General features: G+C 37.6%; 1 long non-coding RNA gene across 1 annotated transcript in view; it reads right to left on the bottom strand.

Annotated features, from left to right (window-relative positions):
* Positions 1 to 4,772: 4,772 nt before the first annotated feature.
* Positions 4,773 to 7,428, bottom strand: part of LOC126933721 (uncharacterized) — a 44,929-nt gene continuing 42,273 nt past the window's right edge. Inside the window, exon 4 of the long non-coding RNA XR_007718718.1 lies at positions 4,773 to 4,920. This is a non-coding gene — a long non-coding RNA (uncharacterized LOC126933721). The remainder of the gene's footprint in view (positions 4,921 to 7,428) is intronic.

The following is a 7,428-nucleotide window of genomic DNA, read 5'->3' as shown; positions in this document are numbered from 1 at the left end:
CTCAAAAGAATATTAGTTAAGGTGTTCATTATTTAAACATTGATTACTTAATGGAAATTGGTGAATGATCACAGAATCACCTTGATTGAATCTAAAATTGATTGATATTTATAGAGATATAGATTCTAAGATCATCTTTGAACTCACCCCTGGTGTTCATTTTCTACTGCATTGTCACAGACACAATGTCAGTCCAGCAGCTCTTTTTTTATTACGTTTCTGGCAGATCTTCAAATGCCTTACTTACGCCTGCTTATAAGGGAGGTATAGATGGACTTGCCCAGTCCAGCCCCAACCAGCTTGTTTTCACCCAGTTCAACCCCACCCAGCTTGTTTTCCCTCTCTGGAACCAAGCAGGGAGCACAGACCACTGTGCACGCTATAGGACAGCTCATTGCCTGAGGCAATAGAGAGCATCTCACAGTAAACAAAGATCACTGGTTACACGGTAGCAGCAGGCAATGAGAGGGCTTGTGCAGAGAAACTCCCATTTTTAAAACTCTCAGATCTCATGAGACCCATTCATTATTACAAGAACAGGATGGAAAAGACCCACCCCCATAATTCAATCATTTTCCACCCAGTCCCTCCCAAAACATGTGGGAATTATGGGAGCTAGAAGATGAGATTTGGGTGGGAACACAGAACCAAGCCATATCATTGACTTAAAAAAATAAAAATCAATCAATCCTAAGGCCATGCATGCCACTTCTCTACATATGACTTCTATCAATGACATAATCCTTCATAATCCTTATTCCTTATGACAAACCAATATTAAATCACAGAAGATGAAGAACAGTTTTAGCAATCCACCAACATTCTTGTTTTCTTTTTCTCTCATTTCTACTTCTTGCTTTGTCACTGAAAACTAAGAGAATTTCTTTATGTATTATTCTGTTCTCACATCGCTATAAAGATACTACATGAGACTGGGTAATTTATAAATAAAAGAGGTTTAATTGACTCACAGTTCTGCATGGCTGGGGAAGCATCAGGAAACTTACAATCATGGCAGAGGGTGAAGAGGAAGCAAGGCATGTCTTACCTGCTGGCAGGAGAGAGACAGCCTGCAGGGGAAACTGCCACTTTTAAACAATCAGATCTCGTGAGAACTCCCTCACTAGCAGGAGAATAGCATGGGGGAACCACCCCATGATCCAGTCACCTACCGCCAGGTCCCTCCCTTCACACATGGGAATTACATTTTGAAATGAGATTTGGGTAGGGACACAGAGCCAAACCTTCTGCTGCTTTTTAAAGAAAATCCTTTTAAACAGTAGACAACAGATATGTAAACATCTTGAGGAATCTACCTCATTTAATACTTTTCTCCAAGTTACTTAGAAGCTAGAGTCCTACTGAAATACTCTGAAGAAGGCAGGTCAAGCATAGATTTTTCAAAATTAAGCCTTATATAAACAGGATATTCAAACAGTCGATTTCCTAGCTCTTCTGGCTTGTTCTCTTTTTATTCCAAAATATTGATATTCAAACATCTTGTCTTTGGCTTATCCATCATCCCACCCTCTTTTCTTGACTTTGATTTGATTTTAGAGTACACTGAAAAATTCCATAGTTTCTGTTGGTAAGAAATTACAATCCATACATTATGTTTAAAATTGTAGAGAAATTATCTCTAGAGAGATAGCCACTATTTCAAGAGCCTGGATGCCTAAGGACAATCACAATTATGTATTTCTCCCAATTTGTTAACTCATATGTCAGAATTATTTCTGGAAAATCAGACCCTATGGAGAAATATTCTGAATGTCAAGATAGTGATTTTAAAAGGCAATGTATGTAATAAAAGGCAGAAGTAAGTCACTTTATTTCACACACACACATTGCTTCTACATTGAAAGAAGTGGGGTTTGATTACAGAAAATTTGAGCACTTGGCCAAATTATCATTTACGCAATATTATCAAGGAATAAGGTAGAGCTTAATAGTCCAGTATGTGGTTAGAAGGTTTGCAGAAGAGGAATCATATTAAGATAAAGCTGGTGGGTCCACCCTGTACTGCACATTCACTAGCCCAGTGAGCTCTTAGAAGATATGAGCTGGCCAGAGGCCTTTTACTTCTTTTTTATTCTTTTTTTGTTTTTTTTTTTTTTTAGACGGAATTTCACTCTGTCACCCAAGCTGGAGCGAAGTGGGGTAATCTTGGCTTACTGCAACCTCCACCTCGCGGGTTCAAGCGATGCTCCTCCTCAGCCTCCCAAGTAGCTGGGACTACAGGCGTGTGCCACCACACCTGGCTAATTTTTGTATTTTTAGTAGAGACCAGGTTTCACCATGCTGGTCAGGCTGGTCTCAAACTCCTGACCTCAGGTGATTCATCTGCCTTGGCCTCCCAAAGTGCTGGGATTACAGGCGTGAGCCACCATGCCTGGCTGAGGCCTTTTACTTCTATTCAAAGGGCAAAGTTCTTCATCTGAAGACAATTATATAAAATGGTCTAATTGCTAAAGAATTATGAAGGGTAATTTAGTAATACTAGAAGTTTAAAGGGAAAAACTATCAGAGCATATTCAGACTTTAAGCAATCTTTTTCCAAGGGGTTTGGAAACGTATACAAAGATTTCAACTGTCTTTTCAGATAAGCAGGGGCAAATACTTATGCTTCTCAGAGCTATTATTTCCTCATTTGGGAAATCAGAAAAATATCATCTGTTTTGGTGGGTGTATTTAATGAGACAATATATATTAAATAGGTGACCAGTACTAGGGGCTAAAGAATGGTAGATTTTATCATGAATATAGCAAATATTAAGATTTTGTCATCATTAACAATGAAAACATTTTAATGGTATGTTAAATACTTTATTTCATTCTTAAACCAAAGATGCTGGATGAAATAGAACTTTCTTGGTGACTTGATATCATTGGTAGCGCATGTTGTAAGAGTGAAACCACTAGATTTTTTAAAATCTTGTGTGGCTTTTTGCCTAGCATCTTGGTTCACAGCTCTGTCTGTCCAGAAGTTTAAAATTGAAAGAAATCTAACTTCCAAATTGAGTAACCCTACATTTTTTTCTTAACTCTGATGTTACTTTTGAAATTGATGAGAAAAAGTTTCCATTCAAAGGCCTAAACAGCAGAATATATTTTATTCTGATAACTTCAGTACAGAAAAAATAAAAGTGACCTACACTGGGAATAGAGAAACAATCATGTTGAAATAATTATAGTTGAAAAAAGAATTCTCAAATCCTGAGTTGTAATAAAAATGTGGATCAACCTGGGAAATAAGAGATAGCCAGGAGCAAGTAATATTTTTCACCATTTAAGGTTAACTGAGAAAAAATGGAGGTCATAGGCAAAGCATCTGAGTTACTGGCAGATGATTTCACCCCTCTAGAAAGGCTTTCAGATAAGAAATTAATAGCTAGAGAGACAATGTATCAAAGGAATTTAAAGTTCATTCTGGACTCAAAAGATAAAACCCTCCAAAATATGTATTTTGAGGTAAAGCTTGACAAATTTATTAGTTTGGGGGGAAAATTTAACATAGGTGGTCCAGACAACATCAGAATTAAATGAGATACCACACAAAATTTAAAAAAAAAAATTAACCCTGTAGTCAAGTTTCACAAAGACACCTGGCAGGGGTTTCCTTTTACTGCTGAATGCCAAGACAATAGAGCCATGAGGAAAGGGGTGAATGAAGTCCACATTTCAGTCGGGAGCAGGAAATTAAAAACATCACAAAGGGTTTCGTGTTTCCTATTAGGGAAGAGGGCAGGTGGATTCAGGACAAGGTGAAACTGGAGAACCATCTCCCTAGATGGCTGCAATAGGATAATGCTCTCTGATTTACCTATCAAGAGTAAGGTGTTGAATTATTTTTGGAAGTTGGTGGCAAAATAACTGTTGCAATGATAAATAATGGACTATACCAGACTAATCTATAGTTTTGTATTAAATATAACTTGTACTAAAGCAATTTTGTATTAAAAACAAATCATTTAAAATAATCAAAATTAGCATGTAGGTTACAATGGGTGCTTGGATGTGGATGTAGAAAACAGCAGCAAGCAAATGCTTGACTGGATTTCAAGTTGTGGGGGAAATGAAATTTAGAATGGTCTAAATGTTCAAGGCCATAATTTATAATAATTAGAGGGCAAGCTCTTGGTGGTTAGAGTATATTCATCTTTAATCTGTACTGATTTTTAAAAAATAAGTAATTTAGCTTCTCATTGGTAAACTCTTTGACATTTTTCAGAAAATATTCTTAACCAAGCAACAGTATTTCTAAAATAATGCTTGTGTGCCTCGTACCAAGATAAATAATATGAGCTGTGTGCAGTGGCTCACACCTGCAATACCAGCAACTTGGGAAGCTGAGACAGGAGGGTCACTTGATATCAGGAATTCAAGACCAGGTTGGGCAACACAGTGCGACTTGATCTCTACAAAAATAAAAAATTTACCTGAGTGTGGTGTTGTGCACCTGTAGTCCCAGACACTTGGGAGGCTGAGGTGGGAGGATTGCTTGAGCGAGTTCGGGGCTGCAGTGTGCTATGATCTTACCACTGCACCACACACTGGGCAAAAGAATAAGACCTCATCTCTAAATAATAATAACATAAAATGTAGAGGAGAACTGTGAAATAAACACCTCTGCCTTTGATTCAAAGTCGATGTTACAAAATTGTTGGAATGTGCTAAATGCTTACAAACAAACTGGTGTGTAATAGCTCATAAAACCAGAAGGAAGTATAAACAAGGAGTGCTCAGAGAAGCTAAGCGTAGACAGGGAGAGGATACTTGCCTCCATTGAAGAGGTACACTTTGACTTGAGTGTTGTCAGCAGAAATGTTACAGGAGAAGCTGGCTGCAAATACCGTGTAGAGAGAGATGACATGTTGAAGAGCCCATAGGCAAAATAGGAAGGTAAGTTGGCTGGAAATACTGTGTGGAGAGAGGCGACATGTTAAACGAGCCCATGGGCAAATTAGGAATGTTTTGAAAATGGAATACATTGAAAAATGGGCCCCATTCTGCTACAGAAGTCATTGGGAAAAAATGTACTATTTTTTACTACTAAAAATCAATGCATTATTAAAATGTAGTTGAAGACAGTAATGTGTCCAAAGCAGACATTATCCAAAATCTCCATGTCATCTTCATTTTACACTAGTTTTCTTAAATCAGGAGAGAGTGGTTCATTCTAATGCTGAGTGTCATAATGAAGACTGTTTCTAAAAATTGTCCCCTTGTGATGTATAGGGAGGACTTCTGGACCATTGCCTTTTCCAGTTCCATGGGTTGAGTCTATTTTCAAATGATAAACTGACAGATTCTTGGATAATGTGTTCCTCTCTTTCTCTATCTCATCGTGTGGTCAGTTCAACCCCCTCTATAGCACCTCTATTTTCTTTTTTTAAATTTTACTTTAAGTTCTGGGATACATGTGCAGAATGTGCAGGTTTGTTACACAGGAATGCGTGTGCCATGGTTGTTTGCTACACCTATCAACCCATCATCTAGGTTTTAAGCCCTGCATGCATTACGTATTTGTCCTAATGCTCTCTCTCCCCTTTCCCCCACTCCTGACAAGCCCCAGTGTGTGATGTTCCCCTCCCTGTGTCTATGTGTTCTCATTGTGGAATTCCCACTTAGAAGTGAGAACATGGAGTGTTTGGTTTTCTGTTCCTGTGTTAGTTTCCTGAAGATGATGGCTTCCAGCTTCATCCATGTTCCTGCAAAGGATATGAACTCATTCCTTTTTATGGCTGCATAGTATTCCATGGTGTATATGTGCCACATTTTCTTTATCCAGTCTATTGTTGATGGGCATTTGGTTGGTTCCAAGTGTTTGCTATTGTAAATAGTGTTGCAATAAACATACGTGTGCATATGTCTCTATAGTAGAATGATTTATAATCCTTTGCATATATATCCAGTAATGGGATTGCTGGGCCAAGTGGTATCTCTGGTTCTAGATACTTGAGGAATCGCCACACTGTCTTCCACAATGGTTGAACTAATTTACACTCCCACCAACAGTGTAAAAGAATTCCTATTTCTGCACAGCCTTGCCAGCATCTGATGTTTCTTAACTTTTTAATAACCGCTATTCTAACTGGTATGAGATGGTATCTCATTGTGGTTTTGCATTTCTCTAATGACCAGGGATGATGGACTTGTTTTCATATGTTTGTTGGCTGCATAAATGTCTTCTTTTGAGAAGTGTCTGTTCATATCCTTTGCCCACTTTTTTTTATCTTTGTTGCTTTAAAGTCTGTTTTATCAGAGACTAGGATTGCAACCCCTGTTTTTTTTGTTTGTTTCCATTTGCTTTGTAAATGTTCCTCAATCCCTTTATTTTGAACCTATGTGTGTCTTTGCATGTGAGATGGGTCTTCTGAATATAGCACACTAATGGGTCTTGACTCTTTATCCAATTTGCCAGTCTGTGTCTTTTAATTGGAGCTTTAGCCTATTTACATTTAAGGTTGACATTGTTATGTGTGAATTTGATCCTGTCATCATGATGTTAGCTAGTTATTTTGCATATTAGTTGATGCAGTTTCTTCATAGCATCATTTGTCTTTATATTTTGGTGTGTTTTTGCTGTGACTGGTACCAGTTTTTCCTTTCCATATTTAGTGCTTCCTTCAGGTACAGCTCCCTCTTTCTTAGCTTCCAGAAGATTTTCTTGGTTTCAGTTAACTATGTGTTACATACTTTATCTGAGATTCCTCAGCCTGTTTTCAATTCACATTTTAACAGTTCTCTATTGTCTTCTGCCCAGAGTCCAGCTCTGTTTTTGCACAATATAATCAGGAAGAGGTACTGGAATTTTACCATTTTCAGTCTTTTAATTGGGTATTTTGATCCTCTCTACTGTGTAGCCGAGGCTTTTGTCTCATCTCAAACAGTCCTGTGAAATACATCTTGGTTGTCCACGCATGGTGAATACTAATCAAATGAGAGACATTACTATGACAGAGAGGAGCAGGGAGAGGGAGAAGGAAGAAAGACAGAGAGGAAGAGGGAGAAAGATCTCAATTGCTCAACTGAGCAATTTCAGAAAGTGTGTGGAGACCAGACTGTTGAGGAAGCCATGTGCTTTATGGCCATCTCTGCTACATCAGAGATCTCAGAGAATGACACAAATCTTCATTTGCAATTTAACACTTGGAATCAGATATGTAAAAATACGCAATTTTGGCAAATATTTTAATAAAAAGAATACTCTTTAAAAAGGAACTGTATTTATAAACTTCCAAATTATTTGTATATTTGATTATATGCAAATCTATAGGAAATGAATAAAAATGGTACAGGAAGCAACCAAAAACAATGTTTAGACCATATCTGAGTAGCATGACTTTTTTTCTGGAGAAGAAATATTTTCATGTGTCAGAAATTCAAATTTTCAAGGATTTCTGAGACATTTTTATTCAAAAGGCC

Source organism: Macaca thibetana, chromosome 13 (assembly GCF_024542745.1).
Source record: "Macaca thibetana thibetana isolate TM-01 chromosome 13, ASM2454274v1, whole genome shotgun sequence".
Taxonomy (NCBI): Eukaryota; Metazoa; Chordata; class Mammalia; order Primates; family Cercopithecidae; genus Macaca; species Macaca thibetana.
Note: the sequence above shows the minus strand (reverse complement) of the source record. Positions and strands in the feature narration are given on the sequence as shown.